This window comes from Bacillus rossius, unplaced genomic scaffold, assembly GCF_032445375.1.
Source record: "Bacillus rossius redtenbacheri isolate Brsri unplaced genomic scaffold, Brsri_v3 Brsri_v3_scf23, whole genome shotgun sequence".
NCBI lineage: Eukaryota > Metazoa > Arthropoda > Insecta > Phasmatodea > Bacillidae > Bacillus > Bacillus rossius.
Window position 1 is genome coordinate 27,501 of NW_026962404.1, and position 8,567 is coordinate 36,067.

At 41.1% G+C, this 8,567-nt stretch overlaps 1 non-coding gene across 1 annotated transcript; it reads left to right on the plus strand.

The window, feature by feature from the left end:
• Positions 1 to 6,891: 6,891 nt before the first annotated feature.
• On the plus strand, positions 6,892 to 7,010 carry LOC134543902 (5S ribosomal RNA). The gene has a single exon (XR_010077349.1). It is a non-coding gene; the product is annotated as a 5S ribosomal RNA (ribosomal RNA).
• Positions 7,011 to 8,567: the final 1,557 nt, after the last annotated feature.

The following is an 8,567-nucleotide window of genomic DNA, read 5'->3' on the forward strand; positions in this document are numbered from 1 at the left end:
GAAACATATTCTACTTTAAGGAGCTGATGTACTGCTAAATTACTAGTATACCAGTCGCAATCGGCGATTACTCGCAGGAATCTATTTTGTGTGACTTGGAGCTTCTTTATGTGCGACTTGGCCGCATAGCCATAAATCTCGCAAGCATAGAGGAGTTGAGGGCGAACTATTTGTAAATATAATTGAAGTTTCTTCCTTCTAGGGAATTGAGGGGCCTTAAACATTGGGTATAAAGATCTTAGAGTTCCGAGAGCAATCCTTGTAACTTTAGTAACCTGATGTTTCCAGGTGAGACTCGGGTCGAGAGTTAGGCCTAAATATCGCACCGATTTTTCAAATGGAATTGCTTGATTAAATATTTTGAGTTCGCGATCAGGAACTGTACGTTTTTTTGTTAAAACTATGGTAGTAGATTTGGCGCCATTAATTTTTATGCGCCAGCGAGTGTACCATTGTTCGAGTGACGTGAGCTGCCTTTGGACAATAGTTAGTGCAAAATTTAAATTGGAAGATTGGTAAACTACCGCAGTGTCGTCCGCATAAAGCTGCACATGAGCATGTTCGCGCGGTATATCGGCTGTATACACATTATAAAAGAAGGGAGAGAGGGGTGAGCCCTGCTGTACCCCAGCTGTGAGTTCCCGAGTAGAAGACTTCGCCCCATCGATCGCGACAAAAAATTTTCGGCGCCATAAATAATGGGCCACCAGATGAATATATGTGTCCGGAAAATTAAAAGTCACAAATTTTTTAATTAGGCCAGGAATCCAGACTTTGTCGAAAGCTTTCTCCGCGTCTAGCATAGTTGCTACTGTGAACTTCGCTCGCGAGTTAAATCCATCAGTGGCATCTTCAACAAGCTTGATTAATGGATGAGATGTGGAGTGGCCACTCCGAAAACCGAATTGATTATCTGGGATAATGTTATGTTGGTCGGAATGTTCTTTAAGTCGTTTTAATAAAATTTTTTCAAAAATTTTGCTAGTGCTATTTAAAAGGCTAATAGGGCGCCTATTTTGCGGTAAAGACGCATTTTTCCCTGGCTTTGGAATCGTAATTACTTTCGCGAGTTTCCACTCGGATGGATAAGTTTTTAAAATAAAAATAGCATTCAAAATATTTAAAAGATATTCGAGTGCTGAAAATGGTAATTTTTTGAGTGATTCTAAATTAATTCCATCAGGTCCGCCTGCTTTATTTTGAGGTCGCGATTGAATTGTTCTTAATAGTTCGTGAATTGTTATAAGTTCCGGCTCTATTTGCGTGGCTGTTTGTAGGTAATTATTTACCGCGACTGTAGTGGTTCGAGTAAATTGAGGGTCGTTTACATCCTCATTCGGCGAAAATTGTTTCTCAAAAATATCCGCGATCGCATTTGCCTTGTCGGCCGCGTCATATTTTATGCCCGTGTCCGTAATTATTGCGGGAGTAGAAATAAATTTATTATTGCCTCTTAATGTGCGCGTGAGGCGCCACATTTGCCGAGGCTGTGTAGCAACTTCCGTTACTAGATTCCCGAATTTATCTATTTTTAATTGTTTAAGTTTTCGAGTAACTTGCGCTTTTAGGCGATTGTATTCCGTCCTGGCTTGCGGTGTTCGCGTTCGCTGATAGTTATTTCGCGCCTGACGTTTTAAAATGATTAAAATATCGACATCTGGATAGTTAATTCTTGTAAATTCTCTTTTGTTCATTAATTTCGTGTGTGTTTTGCGCACGTCTGTAATCGTGTCAGTAAACAATTTAACATGCGTGTCAAGTTCTTCGGGAGTGTTTATCGTCGGTGGTTCAATAAAAATTGTTTCTAAATCATCGCGAAATTTGTCCCAGTCGGTAACTCCGAAAGTTCGGTTAAAAATGGCCGCGCAAAACTGGGCATCAAAAGTCAATTGTATTAATACAGGAAAATGATCGGAGTCTAACTCATCTAATTTTTCGGAAGTAACTTGTGCTCCCGGAATGTTGGTAAAGGCTATATCTAAAATTTCCGGCATGCCCCCATTAGTTGGGTAGCTAGTCGGCGAATTTGGAGCAAAAATTTCGTAATTATTTCGAGCCGCATGCTCAGTTAAATTTCTCCCCGCTGGGTTTGTATTTCTGCAACCCCAGTCTTCGTTTTTACTATTTAAATCACCAGCTATGAAAAAGTGCTGCATTGGATTTATTAGTTTATTTAAATCGCTAATCAATAAAGGCTTGTTCGGTGGTTTATAGACTGCCGACATACAGACGTGCGCATTTTTGTTACGAATATTTATGCTGGTGGCCTCAATGTGCTCTAAGCCAGTTATTTTTATAGGGTGATGATTTATGCCGTGCTTAATGAGAATGGCTGTACCGCCCCCTAGAGTGTCGCGGTCGGTTCTATAGGTTGTATAACCACTGATATTAAAACGATGGTGAGGCCTTAATTTTGTCTCCGAAATTAATGCCACATCTATCCCGTATACGAAAAGACATTGTTCTAATTCGTAGGATTTGGCACGAATGCCATTTGCATTAAAATTAAGGATTTGTAGTGTTTTCCCCCTGTCTACAGCCATTTACTGAAGCACTTTCGCGAGGGCCTCCAGCAAAATGGTCTGACGCTGTTTTGTATTTTGCGCGGCGCGGATGCGAGGGTAATATGGCTCCAAGGCCTGAACCAGGTTCCAGTAATCGCAGAGGCGGAGAATTTCAGCGAGTTCCCCCAGGCCTGTCACGGTTCTAGTTTCGTTTGCTTCTATCTGTGCTGCTGTTCGCTGCTCGCTCTTTTCTACACGCGCCTGAACGATTTCCTCGGCTGTGCGGCGCGGTGCACTGGGCCCAGCGACAGTGGAAGCGAAGGTCGCGCGAGTTTCCTGTCTGCTCGGTTGGCTGCCCTGCGCCCCGGTATGCGTGACGTCAGCGCGCGCAGCTACCTGCCCGGCCACCTGTGCGGGCCGTCGCGGGGGTGCCGGGGGGGGGAAGTTCGCGTGTGTCGCCTCTGGCGCGGGCGCTCGCGGCGCAACACGGGCTGCCTTCTGCGCTGCCTGCTCGGCTAAAATCTGCTTTCTAGCCTCGACGCGGTTTAAATATACCGGGCACTGCTTCCAGGCCGCGGTATGCCCTGTCGCATTACAGTTCGTGCACACTTTAGGCGCCTCCTCGGGGAGTGTGCACTGATCGCGAGGATGCGGGCCCGCGCATCGGATGCACTTAGGGACCTGACTGCAGTTCCCTGTCGTGTGGCCGAAGTCGCCACAACGCCTACACAGTGGGATGTCTTCCGGCCGGTTGCGGTATTTTTCTACTTTAATACCACTCGTGTAGTATAAAGTCTTAATTGCGTATATGTCCCGCGCACTCGGGGCGACAGTGACAATAAACGATGATGACGGTTCGTAGGATTCACGGCCCGTATTTCTGTCAGTGAACTTGAAACTTAGTTGTTTGACGAACGTGACCTCGAAACCTAAGGCACGAAGTTCTGTTTTGAGAGCCTCCACTGGAGTGAAGCGACTGAGGTTCTTAATTACTACCTTTTCGCCGCGCTCGCTTGGCTGGGAGAAGGTGTGATGCGGAATGTTGTTGGCTCTGAGCCAATTGACGCCTTTTATTTCGTCGGCCTTTGAGTCAAAAGCGACCTTGACCTCTTGCCTCTTAGACATTGTTAATCGGTTTTTGATACCGAGCTGCGCGAACACAGGCCCGATATTGCCGACCACTTGAGAATTTTTAATTACAAACGGCACTCGTTTGTAACGCGGGGCTTCGTGCCCTTGAGGTTGTTCTCTGCTGCTCGCGCCTGCATTGTTGGACTTTCGGACTCGGCGCTTCTGAACAGTGAAGCCCTCGTCATCCTCACTTTCGCTACCGTTTTCGCTAGAGTTGGGGTCCTGCGCCCCTGAAACTTTTTTTGCATTGCTGCATCCTGGCTCGCTGCCCTCATGAGTGCGTTTAACGGCCGTGCCGCAGTCCATACGCTCCTCCTCCTCTCCTCCCATCGCAGTGGGTTGGCACCCTGCTTTGAAAAAAGCAGGGACCACCGTGGTAGCCCTGTTCGCGGTGTCGCGCGTCGCAGTTACTGTCCGCACTAACGCAGCCTGCCTACCCGACCTGTCACCTTCACACTGGCCACTGACCTGAGCTCCCTATGTAGAGAACCAGGCTAGGCTAAGAGTAGGACGTCCTACTCGTACCAGTGCGCGGTAAAGAGTGTGGCGCCCCGGCCGCTGGAAATTACTTTTGTTACACGTCCCTCCGCGGAGCGCGACCAATCACGAGCCGCGGAGCGCTCCGATTGGTCGCGCAACAAGAAGCCAAGAAAACTTTTCACGAAAAAAATTCAGTTCCCGTCTCACTCATCTAGCGACAGCGGCACAGCTCAGACCTACGATGCCCCCCAAGACGAGCGGTAAGGCAGCCAAAAAGGCGGGCAAGGCCCAGAAAAACATCTCGAAGGGCGACAAGAAAAAGAAGCGCAAGAGGAAGGAAAGCTACGCAATCTACATCTACAAAGTGTTGAAGCAAGTTCATCCGGACACTGGCATATCATCTAAGGCCATGAGCATCATGAACAGTTTCGTGAACGACATTTTCGAGCGCATCGCGGCAGAGGCCAGCCGCCTCGCCCACTACAACAAGCGCTCCACCATCACCAGCCGCGAGATACAGACGGCCGTGAGACTGCTGCTGCCCGGGGAGCTGGCCAAGCACGCTGTCAGCGAGGGCACCAAGGCTGTCACCAAATACACCAGCTCCAAGTGAGCAGGTCTGGTGTGCACATGCTTACATAAACGGTCCTTTTCAGGACCAAGAACATGATCATGAAAGGAAATGCTTCTGCTGCTGTTCTACAATTCCCTCAATCCCTATGATAGTAAATGTAAGCTTAACCAAGGCAGAAATATTTTCATTAAAAAAAGTCTTTAAGACGCATGGTTTACTGGCTGAGATATATATATATATATATTTTTTTTGCTTACTTCTGTGGTCATTAGTACATTGCTACAAATATATTTATATATATAAAAAAATAAATAAAAAAATCCTTTCTATTTAATTTAGTTAGATCATATATCAATATTAATGGCAAAGACCAGTTGCATCGATTCACTTTGAAAATAATTCCATTTGTGCTAAAACTGGACACAGTAAAAAAAAAAAAAAAAAAAAAATATATATATACACACACACACACACACACACACATAATTCGAATTCATATTATGCTTAACTGCGTTTGAATTTGCAATCATGCACAAGATGTTTTGTACTTCGAAGTAAAAACAACATAATGTACTATTTAACTACCCACAGTACAAATGGATCCAAAAAAAAAGTGAATTTTCATGCAGACGAAAATGCTTACATTTATTCTATTTATATTAAGTACCCATTACTAACAGCTTATACTGGGTGGAATACAACAGTTGACATGATTTTACTTATATGGCAATTTAATATTTAACCAAAATTAATGGTAAACTAATATTTTAAAGTGTCATTTATGGCCCCTTACCTTCAGCATGTTTGCTTCCTTGCACACAAACGAGGACAAACACATCACCCAACTGAAAAAAAAAAAAAAATTTCACTTGCATCACAAATAATTTAAAATTTTTCACCACATGAAGTAAATATTTCGCAATAAAAAAAAATATAGCCCTAGGACTCGTGTGCACACCTTTTCTTCCCCACATCGCACACGCAAACAAAACTTCCAAATTATTACAAAATCACTCGATTATTATACATACATAAACACACATGTATTTTCCGAATAAGTGAGAAATGCAGGCCGATGAAAGTCAAATTTCGTTTCGGAAATTAAATCTCGCACAACTACCGACACATAACCAAACTTGCGTACATTTACATAGCATTAACCCTCTAAATAATAAACAAATGAAAGCAGAAAAAACAACATCGCTACCCACCGCGCGCGCTCCTGGCGGCGGGAGTAGGAACTACTTTGCACACAGACCGACATAGCCCCCTGCCAAAAACAGTAAAATAAATAATATATATAAGTCTTTTGGCGGGAAAAAATTTCTCAACCGCCTGGGAGCACCCTAGTGTGTGCCTGTCTTTAGGTTATGTTACTTTTAACTTCATTTTCTACAGGCAGACGCGAGGGTGCTCGCCCATTATTTTTATTTTTTTAAATTCTTTCCTACCTTTGGTGTGCCATGCAAGAATTTATCGTCAAAATGGCGGCCCCGAGTGCAAATTTCTCGTCTGCACTGCTGGCTGGATGATTATGTGATGTTTTGAAGGAGGGTGTTTTTTTTTTTGTTTGGATTTTGTGTGAGGGGGGGAGGGGGCTGGGCTAGCTTTTTTTTTTTTTTAAATTTTCTAAACATTCATCTCTTATGTAACAGTGTTCAGCATTAAAAAATTTAAAAGAAGAGGCACTTACTCATCAATTTCAAAACAGCCTATGAAGAAAAATAAAAAAAATTTAAATTCATTCCAGTTTTATACATTCATGATTTGATCACATGTATAACTTTTCTTTTTTATTACCTTATTTAATTTTATTATTATTACTACTATTGCTGCTACAACCTAGAAGATACCTCAGTGATACTAATACCTGCTGGTAAAGTTAAAGGTTTCACCTTTCTTTCTTTAAACATATCACAATACCTTTCTTGAGTTAAATATTATCTAATGGCTTTAAGAAGTTATGGTAATGTTCATCAGTTATAGAGTGTGGGTTTGTGTGTGTGTGTGAGAGTGTATTTTGAAGAGGGCTTTGGTGGTTGGGATGGTGAGGGTGGTGGGTGTTGTGTGTGGGGAGGGGGGGGGGGGGAAGTAAAAGAGTGTTCATTACACGATTTCTCCTGTTGTTTGTAACAATCACACCTGGTATAGCTATTTCGAGTGGCAAATACAAACTGCAAAAAAAAAAACATCTATATCATTGCCAACGGCCATATCACGATGAACACACCGGTTCTCGTCCGATCACCGAAGTTAAGCATCGTCGAGCGTGTTTAGTACTTAGATGGGTGACCGCTTGGGAACACCACGTGCCGTTGGCACTACTATTTTGCACCCTACAGAAAAAAATTTTTTTTTAAAAATTTCAATTTTAAATTTTTTTTTCCCCCACAATCACCACATTTCCCCCCCCCCCCCCCCCCCTAACACACACACACACACACACTCACTCTCTCTCAATCAATCAATCAATCAATCAATCAATCAATCACTCACTCAATCACTCACTCACTCACCCACCCAGCAGCAGCTGTGAATCTTTGCATGTGTATACCTCATACAAAATTCAAAGTGAAAAAATAAATAGATAAGTGTATATGTATGTATGTATGTATGTATGTATGTATGTATGTATGTATATATGTATATATATATATATATATATATATATATATATAAACACACACACACACACCTATTTTGAAGTTTCTCTGTTTCAGTGGGCAGTTATGTATAATAATGAGAGATTCAAAAAGACGTTGATAACAATGTCATCAATGCCTGTTTAGTGTGCTCATTTGTTGGATGGTCGGCAGCAATACTAGAGGTGGTACAGCTGTAACCTGTAAAATTGTACCTGCAATGTGTTGTGTATGGAAAAAAATAAAAATTATATCATCTAAATTTTTGTTATCCAACAATAACCTTCCCATCAATGCATGATGTCACAGTAGCCATAGCTCTACTCTTTCTGCCATATAACATTGGGGGAAAAAAAAAAAAAAGGAGCTATTAGAATAATAACAAAAGATAAAAAATCATCTAACTGCAGACCAAAATTCAAAAAACTTAAAGTCCTGACTGCCATAAATGAATACGTTCTAGAAACTTTTTATTCATTCTTAAGAAAAAGAAGAAAAAAAAAATTATTTTTTTTTTTTTTTTTTTTTTTTTTTTTTAGATATTCGCACATAGGTATAACACCAGAAATGCTAGTAAATTGAGGATAGTTGAACATAACACTAGGCGATTTGAAAATGGACTAAATTACTTGGGAGTAAAACTTTACAACTTAATATCACAGAAAATAACTAAAACAATTTACCAGTATTAAAAAAAAAAACAGTAAAAAAAATTCTTCTAGAATATCCTACCTACCCTCTGAAGCTATTCTTTAATTTGATTGATAATAGAGAAATTGAACTGTTAATTTGTTGAATGGACTTGTGATAACAGCTGCTTCATGTTTTGCATAAAGTTAAATTGTGTAACATGTTATGTATTTTTTTTTTTTGAAATTTTTTTTCTTGGTAACTTGCATCATGTAAATATTAATTGTCTGCACATACATGTTCTATATCCCGGAGCCTTGACTCCACGTGGGATCAACAGAACAAAAATACAAAAAAAAAAAAAAAATCCAGCTCACTAATCTAGGTGCATTTTGCTAACAATATTTGGAATATATATATATATTTTTTTTTGTGTAACATGCAAATTCTGTATTATTCTGCACACATTATTTATAATCTTCTATCATTTTCTTAGATAATAACTATTAATTCATAAAATAGATTGTGTGTGCATAACCTCCTGGAAACATTTGCACTTACCTCCTACTTTACTTTTTCATTTAAGCAATCCTATTCGCATGTATA